Source organism: Triticum urartu, chromosome 1 (assembly GCF_003073215.2).
Source record: "Triticum urartu cultivar G1812 chromosome 1, Tu2.1, whole genome shotgun sequence".
Lineage (NCBI taxonomy): Eukaryota > Viridiplantae > Streptophyta > Magnoliopsida > Poales > Poaceae > Triticum > Triticum urartu.
This window is the reverse complement of record NC_053022.1, coordinates 36506428-36520630: the sequence shown is the minus strand read 5'-3', so window position 1 is coordinate 36520630 and position 14203 is coordinate 36506428. Positions and strand designations below refer to the sequence as shown.

Genomic DNA, 14203 nt, shown 5'->3' with positions numbered 1-14203 from the left:
CATGGCAAAAGTGCGGCGGCGACGAGGAGGACGGAGAGGTAGAGCGACCTCAACAAGGGCCGGCCCTAGGTCAGTGGCAGAGCTTCAGCGGAAGCAACGGCTGACCCAGACACAGGCCTCAGCGCCCAGAACAGAGTAGCCAGCGCCGCATTAGCCATTTCTGATCCGTTTTCGAGCTCAGATCTGAGCCGATCTGTCCATCCACATCCCCGCATTGGGGGTTTCAGCGAATCATCATCGGGCCAATTCCAAGGGAAAATCCATGCAGCATGCGAAAATTATACTACTAGTAGTGGACTACAAATCGCCAAACAGACTACCAAAGTACGTACATCTACGCCGAGATCGAGCGGAACAAAGCATCAAACCACCGGAAAGCCGGGGGAAACAGGCGTGGGAGACGGGGCAATGCGGCGGAGAACTTCCCACCGAAGCGAAGGGTCCGATGCCGGCGGCGGCGGCCCAGCAGATCCGGAGCCCTGCCGGCCTCCCGAGGCGGGCGGAGGGCGCGAGGGATGATGGGGTTTCTCCACCCAGGCCACCGACGCCGGCACCGAAACCCTCGCCGCTCCGGTCTCTACCCCACCCGTGCTCGGACTCCCCTCTGTCAGACTGTCACTCCCTGCTTTTTGATGCCTCTCAAGGGGGCGACCGGGCTGACAGGCCTGCGGCCTTGTTCATCGAAGAGAGTGGTTCGGTGGACCAGAAGTACAGGCAGACCGCCAGTTTGATGGGCCGCTAGTTATATGGATCGTTTTACTAAAAAAAATAGACAATAGCTACAATGTCAGTCGCCTGAGTTTTGATTTTCGGTCGATTTCGCTAGAAGGGAGAAATTGCCGGAGGGGAGGAAGAAGCAGGAGCAACTAGTTGATGAGCGCTCCTTCAGGAGCTTTCCAACTAGTTGGTGGGCTGAGAGCGCGCCACAGCCGCCGCCGCGTGTCGCACTCTGGACGCTCTTTTCGAATTTTATTTTTATTTTTTCACACGCGTTTTTGACTTTTAAATGTTTTTTCTGGGTTTTTTCACTTTTTGGTTTTTCACCGGTCTTCCTTAGCTTTTAGAAAAAAATTAAAAAAGAATTTTGCATTAAAAACATATTTTTTCCCTTTCGTGAGAGCCACGAGAGGCACGGCCATGCCTCCTGGAAATAAAAAAATTATGTTTTTTTCGTGAGAGACACGGTTTTGCTTTCACAAGAGCCACGGTTGTGCTTTTGTGAGAGGCACGAGAAACGAAAATAAACGTGTTTTTTGTCTTTTTTTCCTTCGCGAGAGGCACAGTTTTGCTTTCGCAAGAGCCACGGTTGTACTTTCACGAGCCTCTCAGAAACAAAAAAACATGATTTATGTTTTTTCCTTCCGTTAGAGGCACGGTTTTGCTTCCGCGAGAGGCACGGGAAACAGAAAAATAACGTGTTTTTTGTTTTATTTCCTCCGCGAGAGGCACGGTATTGCTTCCACGAGAGGCGCGGTTGTGCTTTCACGAGCCTCTAAAAAATATGTTTTTCCTTCCGTGAGTGGCATGATTTTGCTTTCGTGAGAGGCACGGCCCTGCCTCTCGGAAACAGAACAAAAATATGTGTTTTCTATTTATTTTTCTTTCGTGCGAGGCATGGTTTTGTAAATGGCTAACAATTTTTTAATTCATGGACTTTTTCGAATACATTAACATTCTTTTAGTTCATGAACAGTTTTAAATTTCTTCGTAACATTTTCTAAATTCGTGAGCATTTTTCAAATATGCAAACATTTTATGATTTTCATAGAATTTTTTTAATTCGTGAATATTTTTCAAAATTATGAACATATTTTGAATTTTTAACATTTTTTAACGCATGAACATTTTTTAAATTTTCAAACCTTTTTTGAACTCACAAAATTGATCGAATTTATAAAATAGTTTATAATTTATGAACTTATGGAACCCACGATAGTAAGACTCAAGTAGGTGTCTATCATATCGATGGGCCAGAAGTACAAGCAGACCGCCGGTTTCATGGGGCGCTAGTTACATGATCGAATTTCTAGATAAAAATGGACCAGACCAAACACCTCTCTCTCTCGTGGCATCGACTTTGCTAAGGAAGGCGAATGCGTTGTTGCTTGGGGAATACTTTTTTCGAAAAAACATGTGATCAATTCATCAAACATCATGACAGTGTAAAGAATACCAGAAGTGACAAAAATCCATGTTTGTAGACCACCTATCGGCTACTGCACTAGAGTGAGCCGAAGGCGTGCCGCCGTCTTCTCCCCTCCCTCATCGGAGCCGGGAAAAGAAGCTCGGAGAGAGAGAGGGGGGGGAGGAAAGGTTGATGGCGAGGTTGCTGTTGAGGCCATGGCGGAAGTGAGGACGCAGAAGAGGAGGGGGAGATGCGCGGCGTGTGAAGAGAAGTGGAAGAAGCATGTAAGGAGAGGGAGGCTGTTGTGCTGCCTTTTTTCACATGGGCTAGGGTTCACTTTAAAGGAAATATGCCCTAAAGGCAATAATAAAGTTGTTATTTATATTTCCTTATATCATGATAAATGTTTATTATTTATGCTAGAATTGTATTAACCGGAAACTTAGTACATGTGTGAATACATAGACAAACAAGAGTGTCCCTAGTATGCCTCTACTTGACTAGCTCGTTAATCAAAGATGGTTAAGTTTCCTGACCATAGACATGTGTTGTTATTTGAAAAAGGGGTTCACATCATTAGAGAATGATATGATGGACAAGACCCATCCGTTAGCTTAGCATAATGATCGTTTAGTTTTATTGCTATTGCTTTCTTCATGACTTATATGTATTCCTCTGACTATGAGATTGTGCAACTCCCGAATACCGGAGGAACACCTTGTGTGCTATCAAACGTCACAACATAACTGAGTGATTATAAACATGCTCTACATGTGTCTCCGAAGGTGTTTGTTGAGTTGGCATACATCAAGATTAGGATTTGTCACTCCGTGTATCGGAGAGGTATCTCTGGGCCCTCTCGGTAATGCACATCACTATAAGCCTTGCAAGCAATGTGACTAATGAGTTAGTTGCGGGATGATGCATTACGGAACGAGTAAGGAGACTTGCCGATAACGAGATTGAACTAGGTATGAGGATACCGACGATCGAATCTCGGGTAAGTAACATACTGATGACAAAGGGAATGACGTATGTTGTTTTGTGGTTTGACCGATAAAGATCTTCATAGAATATGTAGGAACCAATATAAGCATCTAGGTTCCACTATTGGTTATTGACCGAAGATGTGTCTCGGTCATGTCTACATAGTTCTCGAACCCATAGGGTCCACACGCTTAACGTTCGATGACGATTTGTATTATGAGTTATGTGTTTTGGTGACCGAAGTTTGTTCGGAGTCTCGGATAAGATCACGGACATGACGAGGAGTCTCGAAATGGTCGAGAGGTAAAGATTCATATATTGAAAGGTAGTATTCGGACATCGGAATGGTTCCGAGTGATTCGGGTATTTTTCCGGAGTACCGAGGGGTTACCGAACCCCCCCCCCCCCCGGGGAAGTGTTGGGCCTACATGGGCCTTGTGACGCCCCCGATTTGACCGTACACTAATCATACACGCAAACATGTACGATCAAGATCAGGGACTCACGGGAAGATATCACAACACAACTCTAAAAATAAAATAAGTCATACAAGCATCATATTACAAGCCAGGGGCCTCGAGGGCTCGATTACAAGAGCTCGGTCATAGACGAGTCAGCGGAAGCAACAATATCTGAGTACAGACATAAGTTAAACAAGATGCCATAAGATGGCTAGTACAAACTGGGATACAGATCGAAAGAGGCGCAGACCTCCTGCCTGGGATCCTCCTAAACTACTCCTGGTCGTCGTCAGCGGGCTGCACGTAGTAGTAGGCACCTCCTGTTGGGGATATTACTACCAGTATGACCCGCCCAGGAGGGGCCGGGTCAGCATTAATGGCGGGTTACATAAGAAGCCCAATATACATTCAAGTTTATTAAACATATAGAAGGCCCAAAGGCCTAGGGCCGGCTTAAAGCCCGATATTGTAAACCGCCGTATGTAAGGAAAGACTTGTAAAGAAAGGCATGTAAAGGAAGTCACCGAGCCGGACACGATTATAAGCCGGCCGGGACTCTGTAGGCCACCGGGCGTCAACCCATGTATATGAGGGGACGATCCGGTGGCGGCTTAGAAAAAAGAAACAGCCAAGTCGATAACCAAGCCGGCGAGTTGAGCCTCTTGGAGATCGAAACCTCAGCAATACCAATCCCAACTAGACGTAGGCTTTTACCTTCATCGTAAGGGGCCGAACTAGTATAAAAACTCTCTCGTGTCCTTTGTCCCGATTAACCCCTTTAAGCTTCCTAGTGCGATGACCCTACGACTAAGTCCTTGCCCTAAGACATCTGTCGTGACAACTCCACGATAGTTGGCGCCCACCGTGGGACCAACGCACGGTGGATTTGAGTTCTTGAAGTGCAACTTCGAAGGGCTCAAGGGATACGCTGTGGGCCGGATGACCAAGAGTTGTCGTGGTAAGCTCTACATCGACGACTAAGGCTGGGGCCCCGAGGTCGGCTCGATCGAGTACGGGTACCGGGTCCCCTTTGGCGGAATTCACGTCTTCATCGGCCGGATCGGCGAATCAGGCCCTGAGCCGGACGTCCACACCGACCTCATCGAAGCGGCTCAGCACGCCGGGCTCGCCGTGTTCAATCTGTCATGAAGCATGCCTTCGTAGGCTGCATCCATGGCGATGAATACTCCGAAGGATCGATGGAAGGCGGGGAGACGGCCATTTGCTCTGATACTGCATCATCAACAGGTGAGACGAACTCGTTGTACCAACTGCAAGACGGCATGCTCGGGGGCTATTCCGATGGCAGCAGTATTTCGGACCCCCTTGAGCCGCCGAATTGGGTTGGAGTCTTCATGGAAGGGACGCAGCCCGGGTAGAACTCCACCGCAACGACCGCAGCAGCCACTAGGTCGGCAGCTGCCGGGTCAGGAGACCCTGCGCGCCCCCCGGCTCAAGTTCTAATGGACCTCATGGATAAGCTGATGACTCTGTTAACTGCTGTGGTAGAACCGGCGGCTAAAGCCCAGCATGACGCAGAAGTGGCACGCGTGCGGGAGGAGATGGTGCAAGCTAAGGAAAATCTAGCCGTGGAGGAAACCCGGATGGCAGCGGAACGAGCAGCTCTGGATGCTCGTGCTCAGCAGCTTCAAGCAGAAACTTTCCGGCTCTCGGTGGATCTTAATGCGTCAAATGAGGTCATGAGGAGGAGGCATCAGAAAACTCAATCGCGACTGCCTCTAACGCTGGATCCAAGGAACCTGTTCCATACACCCGGAGCCGGGGGGAGCAACCCGCTGGAAGCAAACCGGGTCGCGACACCCGGTGCACCGGCTCATCCACGAACCATGGAGCCGCCTCGCATGAATACAGCTCCTCCTCGTTATGTAGCAACACCTCCGGGTCACTTCTCCAACCCTATGGAAAACCTCATTGCCGCGTCAGCTCGTTTGGCGGCTCTCCCAATGGAAGGCGACTCGCCAGCAGCAATTGAAACTCGGAGGGTGAGAGAACTACTTCAGACAACTCTGGCCCAGCAAGATGCATACTCTTGCAGTCGAGACAGGATTCACTCAACTCCTCGCCCAAGCCGGAGCCCGAGTTACAGTAGGCACATGGAGTCTGCAGAGATGTCAAGTAATGCTCAACGCCACAACTGGCCATATAGGCATGAGCCGGTGCGGGCTGGAGCCTTTAACTTGGCGGATCAGGGGAGGATTCGTCAAGAGGCGGAGCAAGCAGCCCAAATAGCGGTGGCGCAGGCGGCTCACCAAACCTTTCCGGCTTATCCAACAACCTTGGTTGAGGCAGGAGTGGCCATGAGAACCGGAGGCGTGCCTTGTTTGGTACCAGCCATACGCAATGAGCGGTTGCCAAAGGATTTCAAGGGGCCTCGTAAGGTGCCTAATTACATAGCTGATCTACAGCCAGGGGCTTGGATTGAGAGTTATGAGATGGCTATGGAGCTGTTGGAGGTTAGCGATGCTGCTATGGCTAAGTATTTTACCATGATGTTGGATGGAACGGCTCGGACCTGGTTAAAGGGATTGCCACCCTATTTTATCGGATCATGGGCAGAGTTGAAAGCACGGTTCATCTAGAACTTTAAGGACACGTGTAAGCAACCGATGTCGATTGTGGACCTGACCAATTGCAAGCAAGAGGATGGTGAGTCTACAACCCATTGGGTGCGCCGGGTCAAGGAGATAATACATTCATCTGATAAGATAGATGCTGGCTCAGTAGTTTTGATGTTGGAGAAAAATTACCGCTTTGAACCTCTGAAGCAGAAGTTGAGGCGGCTTAAACGTGACTGTAATGACATGGGGACGTTGATGGCGGCTCTTGTCAAGTATGCCGATTTTGATACCACCAAGGACCCGGTGTCTGATGAAGAAAAGGCAATGAAGGGAAAGAAGAACGGCAATGGCAAGGGTCACCAGCATAACCCGGTGAATCAGGGAGGTAATAAGAGTAAGGCTGATGAGTTTGTTGCTAATACTAATGCACAGGGTGGTAATCAGCGGCGCAAGGGCAGACAACCCCCTCGATCGGGCGGGTCAGGCCCCACCCTTGAGCAGTTGTTGAATGAACCTTGTCCAAAACACGGCACCCGGGAGAAACCAGCCACCCACTTGTGGAAGGATTGCACGATAATGAAGGCGTTTAAAAATTCAAACGCATTTGATGGGGGTCACGGCCCAGGTGGCGGCTCAGGTGGAGGCGGCTTTCAGGGCCCGGGCGCCGGTTCAAACGGAGGAGGTTTTCATGGTCAGGGTTATCCTGGTCACCAGGGAGGATATAATCAGCAACACGGCCAAGGGAATCAACAGCAGCAACAATCCGGCTATCAGAGCAACCCGAAGCAGTTGAGTAGCGGACAGTATCATGTCTTTACTACCAGTTTATGTAAGAGGGACCAGAAACTCCACAAGAGGGCCGTCAATGCCATTGAACTGGTAATTCCACGTTATCTACGTTGGTCAGAGCAGCCTATTGTGTGGAGCAAAGAGGATCACCCGCCCCGGGTTGATAATCCGGGTCACTTGGCTTTGGTGGTGGCACCTCAAGTTGGTGGGTACAAGTTCACTAAGGTGCTCATGGATGGAGGCAGCAGCATCAACATCCTCTACTATGAGACGTTCCGCCGGATGGGGTTGACGGATAAAAATCTTAAACAATCCAACATTGTTTTTCATGGTGTGGTACCTGGTAAATTGGCATACCCAGTTGGTAAGATTGAGCTGGAAGTAGCCTTTGGGGATGAGTATGACTCCAGAGCAGAAAAATTAACCTTTGAAGTGGTTAAGATCAAAAGCCCATATCATGCTCTGTTTGGGCGGTCGGCTTATGCCAAGTTCATGGCTCGGCCGTGTTACGTATATTTACAGCTCAAGATGCCGGGTCACAAGGGCACTATTATAGTACATGGGAGCCGGAAGATAGCCTTGGAATGTGAAGAAGGTGATGCCGCCTATGCTGAATCTGTCTGTGCAACGGAGGAGTTAAAATTCTACAAGGATCATGTTGACCCGGCGGACATGACGTCATTAAAGAAACCAACAACAGAGCACGAGACGGAGTTAAAATTCAAATCAGCTGATGACACTAAGATGGTTGACTTTGTACCTGGCGATTCATCCAAACAGTTCATCACCAGCACCAACTTCGATCCGAAATAGGAAAGCGCGCTCATCGAGTTCATCCGTGAGAACCGGGACATCTTTGCATGGAAACCTTCAGACATGCTGGGTGTCCCGAGGGAACTCGCTGAGCACACTCTTAATATCGATCCAAAGTTCAAACCTGTCAGACAGTTTCTCCGGCGGTTCAGTGAGGAAAGACGCAAGGCCATCGGAGAAGAAGTGGCCCGGCTCTTGGCAGCTAGGTTCATTGTGGAGGTCTTTCACCCCGAATGGTTAGCTAACCCGGTGCTGGTACTCAAGAAGAATGGCACCTGGCGGATGTGTGTGGATTACACAGATTTGAACAAGGCTTGTCCGGCTGATCCTTTTGCTCTCCCCCGTATTGATTAGATCATTGATGCTATGGCGGGTTGCGCACGGTTGAGTTTCTTAGATGCTTATTCCGGTTATCATCATATTAAAATGGCAGTCAAGGATCAAGAAAAGACAACTTTTATAACTCCTTTTGGAGCCTTCTGCTATGTGTCCATGCCTTTTGGGCTTAAGAGTGCCCAGGCGACTTACCAGCGGTGTGTGCAGAATTGTCTTCACAATCAAATTGGGCGCAATGTTCATGCTTATGTGGATGATATAGTGGTGAAATCCAGGGAAGAGGAAACCTTGGTCACAGACCTGAAAGAGACTTTTGATAATCTTTGGGTTTACAAGATGATGCTTAACCCGGCCAAGTGTGTTTTTGGAGTACCAGCCGACAAGCTTTTGGGTTTTTTGGTGTCTAACCAAGGTATTGAAGCTAACACAGAGAAAATGAAGGCAATTACATCTCTAGCCAAACCTACCTGCGTCAATGATGTTCAGCGACTGGCGGGTCGTGTGGCTGTTTTGAGTCAGTTCATAAGCCGGTTAGGGTAAAAGGCTATGCCTCTGTATCAGTTGATGAAGAAAACGGATGTTTTTGTTTGGAGCGATGCTGCGAACGCTGCTTTTGAGGATCTGAAAGCACAATTGGCTGAGCCGCCAGTCCTAGCTGCTCCAATTGAGAAAGAGCCACTATTGTTATACGTGGCTGCTAACTCACGGGATGTTAGTGTGGCTATGGTGGTAGAGCGCAAGGAGGCTGGCAAAGAGCATCCGGTTCAGAGACCGGTTTATTATGTCAGTGAAGTGCTAATTGAATCTAAACAACGATATACACATTGGCAGAAGCTTGTTTATGGGGTGTTCATGGCAAGCCGGAAGCTTAAGCATTACTTTCAGGGACATCCAATCACTGTGGTTAGCTTTGCTCCTTTGGGAGACATTATTCAGAACACAGAAGCCATAGGGCGAGTCGCCAAATGGGCAATTGAGCTTGGGTCTCATGGGTTGAAGTATGTTCCACGTACTGCAATTAAGTATCAAGCCCTGGTTGACTTCATCAATGACTGGACAGAGATGCAGATGCCAGAAGAGAAGCCAGACAACACATATTAGACTATTCATTTTGATGGATCCAGGCAATTGGAAGGCTCAGGGGCTGGAGTCGTGTTAACTTCGCCACGAGGTGATAAATTTTGTTATGTGTTGCGATTGATGTTTCCATGCACTAACAACGCAGCAGAGTATGAAGCCTTGCTCCATGGTCTTCGAGTGGCAAAAGAGATGAGCTTGAGCCGGGTCAGATGTCTTGGTGACTCAGATCTAGTGGCTCAACAGGTATCTGGCAAGTGGGATTCCAAAGACCCTATTATGGCGGCCTATCGTCGAGAGGTCAATGCTATTGCAGGATATTTTAAAGGTTATCAGGTGGAGCATATTGACTGTCGAAAGAACGAAGCGGCCGATGCTTTAAGCCGGCTAGGGTCTCAGCGTAAGCCGGTGCCACCCAACACCTTTTTGGATGTTTTGCATAACCCCTCCGTCAAGTTGCCCACAGAAGAAGATTTAGCTGTTCCTGACCCGGAGGCACAGTTGGTAGCGGTTCTTCATGTCATCCCAGATTGGACGGTGCCGTTCTTGGCTTACATGACTCGGGGAGAGTTGCTAGCGGATGAGATCCTGGCTCGGTAGATAACCCGGCGACCTAAGTCCATGACGATTTCGGATGGAGAGTTATTTCATCGCAGTGTTTCTGGAGCGTTCCAACGATGTGTTTCCCCTGAAGAAGGTCAAGAAATTCTTCTTGAGATCCATGAAGGCGATTGTGGCCATCATGCTGGGTCGAAATCTTTAGTAGCCAAAGCGTTTCGTCACGGTTTTTACTGGTTGACGGCTCACGCTGATGCAGAGGATCTGGTCATCAGATGTGATGGGTGTCAAAAATTTGCACGACGAGCGCATGTGCCGGCTCAAGAGCTCCGGATGATTCCAATCACTTGGCCGTTTGCGGTTTGGGGGCTTGACATGGTGGGACCTTTCAAAAGGTCTAAGGATAAAAAGACACATCTCTTAGTGGCAGTTGATAAGTTTACTAAGTGGGTTGAGGCAGAGCCTGTAAGTAAGTGTGATGCAGCCACGGCGGTTCGGTTCATGAAAAAAGTAATCTTCCGTTTCGGTTTTCCACACAGTATTATCACAGAAAATGGCACTAATCTGTCTCAAGGGGCTATGAAAGAGTTTTGTCAGCGAGAGCACATCCGGCTTGATGTTTCTTCTGTAGCTCATCCTCAATCCAATGGTCAAGCCGAGAGAGCCAATCAGAAGATTCTGAAGGGGCTAAAACCCCGGCTTATGGTTCCTTTACAACGAACGCCGGGTTGTTGGGTAGAGGAGTTACCACTACAAGAAATATGTCAACTTGTGACCACCACTATTGGTCACTGAATGGTCACAAATTTCCATTTATGACCTTTTTGTGACCAAAAACATAAGGTCAAAAGCTGGCCGTCATAAACTGACTATAGCGACCTTTCTTCTAGAATGGTCGTAGACGTTTATGACCAAAATACGTCTACTGTGGCATTTTGGTCACTAGCAACCTCCCCAGGCCACGTAGGCATCCAGCGTGGCAATCTGACGTGGCACAAGATTCAACCTGGTCCAATTCGATTTTCTACATGGGCCTAGCCCAACAATTCAACCTATTTGTGTTTTTTCTGTCAATTTTTGGTTCGGTTCATGGGCCAAGCCCAATATTGCAGCCTTTTTATTGTTGGGCCGTGGCCTTCTTACCATCAATTGATTTTTTATTTTTCAATCATTTTATTTTAGAGCTAGTCCCACTAGTCACATGGGCCCCACATGTCAAAAATTTCAAAATATCTCAAATTATATTCATAAGTGGGGCATAAATTGGTCCCGCTGGTCATGTTTCCATTTCACATCTTTTTAACATACATAATCACTATTTCAAATAGGACGGGACAAATATAATTCATCAAATAACACTACATTAGTCTTTTACAATCTGATACAATATTACAATTTACAGTCTACTATAGAACCAAAAAAAACTCTTTGCTAAGTAGGGCTTCACTGATTCGCACTTGGCTTCATGGCTTCACACTCCAAAAAAATTAGGCCCAAAGCTCCTGTAAAAGAGTGAACAACTTCAATATTAGTGTACTTAGCTGAGGCCAGAACCAAACAACTTCGATATTACAATAGAAAGAAGTCTCAGGTTTATCAAGCATAACAAAATAGCAGTGTGACTGAAACAAAAGAGGTCTCAGGTTTAGACTGAAAAGGAAGAGCTAGATATGCATGATGTCCCAGGTTTAAACAAAAGATCAAGAGCACAATTTCAACAAGAGATATATAGTCAGTCCAATTGAACAAAGGCTGGAAAGTAGCATTATGAGTATTTAAGTGGAGATGTAGCAGACAATCAAATGAATATATTGTGCAGACCATGAATAAAATTAGGCAATCATCGATGGAGAGCGTCTAATGCTCCTAATTAAACAAACAGATATGTTTAGCCAACCAAGAAGGAAACACTAACCAAACAGTGGCAATTTGAGGTGGTGATCTAGATGAGGTACAAACTGAGATGACATTCAATCATCCGGTAGCAAAACAAGCTTACTAGCTAGCTAGTACACTAGAATGTGACCATCCAACATGCACACACGCATCAGGAACATATATGAACATTTTCTGTAAGGGGGACATCAAGACCTTGCTTTGGAAGGACTAAAGAGCACTTGAATGAGTTCTGGTCATTAGGTGCTTCTTCACTATCAGGTTCATTTGTTGCTGCTGCTCATCCTCCTACTCCATCTACATGGACAAGAGCAAGTTAGTTGTTTGCATGGCATTCACTTAATAAAACTGCATGTATATTCATCTACATTACTTCTTCAGTATAGTACAGTACAAAGGATGGATGGGTTTGAGTTCAAATGTTTGCTTGCACATGTACTACTCATATACTTAGGCACATGGAAAATCAACTACAAGCAGGAACACGATGAGCCAGAACAAGCTAGTAAGACACTAGCAGTAGAGCAACCATAATATGAAGCAAACAGAGGAATCACAAGGTAATTCTACTAATTTCATTGAAACAATAGTGACAATTTTAGGCAGTGTGCTAGATGAGGTACAAACTGAGATGCCATTCAGTGAGATATAGTAAGAATGATTGTGGCAGCAGTAGATATAGTAAGAATGCAAAAGTACATTCAGTGAGAATTGTATTATTCTAAGCTACCAACAGAGAAGCAGAAAACAGACGAACAGCCTGGCACTAACATATATAGCGCTGAGGCACTGGCTGCAGCACAAAAAGCACTCCAAATTCATATCTACTGGACCAATTCAGAACTATACAAGAGCCAGGTATAGAAGCAAGCACGGTACAGAAGCAAGCAAACAGTTTCATCAGTGCATAGCTGTAGCAGATCACCAGGTATGGTGATCATAATTTACTATTGTTTTTGCCTAGACATCACCTCCAAGTTAGAGAACCAGCCATGAACTTTGGTCATTTAACACATGTGGTAAACTATAAAATGATGAAAGCACTACTGATGACAAATGTACTAGTAACATTCTTGTCATGCAAGCAGTCACAAACACCCCATATATATATTCCAGTCTGCGAGTTCAAAGACCTATATATGATTGCAGAACACTAGCATCTGTGTTGATTCAAACTTCATGTTGGCTGAGTTTGTTACTGATTCATCTACTGAATTTCACACTATACAAGAGCAACAAAATCTCAGGGGCCTGAATTTCCTGCTAATCTAATTAAACAGGTACTGCCCACTTGGAGTAGTTTAGCTTACAGGCCACATCAAACCACTGAATCTTGGTGCAAGTAGTGCTAGACTATTAGTGTAGTAGATGCCACTCTTTGTTTACAGAAAAGAGCACAAAGCACCCAGGCTCTGAACTTGAAGCGATGAAACAACTACTATCTGGTTAATTACATGGGCAGACACACGGATACAACCGCCAGGATGAAGCAACACAAAATGGAACTAAGCTAGCACATGATGATGACACTACCAATCTAAGCTATTCAGTACTCAGACAACATAATTCCCACAAGCATACAGCTGCAGCATCACTAGAGCAACGAAAAGACGACTACATGAACAAAACGCACAGGAGACGGGGGCTAGGAGGAGCGGAGCGTCACCGTGGGGGTGCTGCTGGAGTCGATCGAGCCCAACAGCGAACAGAGATGGCGGGAGGACACGTTGACAGAGACGGAGCTCTGTCCGCGAAGCAGACGAAGCAGGGGAGGCCATGGCGAGGAGGCAAACGGCGGCAGCTCTTGGACTTGGGCGAGGCTTCGGCTCGGCGGCGCAGGAACGGCGAGGAGGGACTTGGCATCGGGGCGGCATGCTGCAAGGTCGGGGACGCGAGCGTCCATGGCGGCAGAGTGCACTATTTGAGACAAAGAGAGAAATTGAGATGTGTGAGAGAGAAAAAGGAGGAAGAAAGAGAGCACGGGAAGAAGGGTGGCACTCATCTGCTGGCTCCGGCAAGCTGTGGCTGGTGGTCGCCGGCGGCGGCGTGCAAAATCACAGGAGGAGCTCCTCTCATGGGGCTCGGGTGCGGGGAATCGTGGGAGGAGGCTGCGAGGACGGGCACACTCGGGCGCTCGCTCGATCTCCTCGGGCGAAGAGGTGGCTGGGAGATGCTGGGAGGGGAGGGAGGACGGCGAGGTCAGGGGTGGGTGGGAGAGGACTGGATCGGGAGGGGGCGGCTACGGGAAGGAGGTGGCGGCGGGGGGGGGGAGATTGGGAGCAGGGGATGGATGGATCTGATCTAGGGTTTGGGCTGCGGGGGGTTATCTCTTTTTCTTTTTTTCTGTAGATAGATGGATGGATGGATGGATGTGGGACGGATATATGGATGGATGGATGGATGGGCGCCATGTCATCGATCCGTGGGAAGAGTTTTGATTGGTTCGAAAAAACAGTGATTTAAAATAGTTTCTAAGTACTAAAAATTGAGGGATTTTGTGAAGTAACTATCAAAACTATTTTGCAAAAGGGCATCACACAAATTTTCACTCAAGTTAGACCACATTTTATGGATGAGCACCA

The 14203-nt window shown here is 47.4% G+C and overlaps 1 long non-coding RNA gene across 1 annotated transcript; it reads right to left on the bottom strand.

Annotated features, from left to right (window-relative positions):
• Positions 1-10976: 10976 nt before the first annotated feature.
• On the bottom strand, positions 10977-11847 carry LOC125548771. The gene is made up of 2 exons (XR_007301171.1): positions 11817-11847; positions 10977-11227 (listed from the first exon to the last, which is right to left on the bottom strand). It is a non-coding gene; the product is annotated as an uncharacterized LOC125548771 (long non-coding RNA).
• Positions 11848-14203: the final 2356 nt, after the last annotated feature.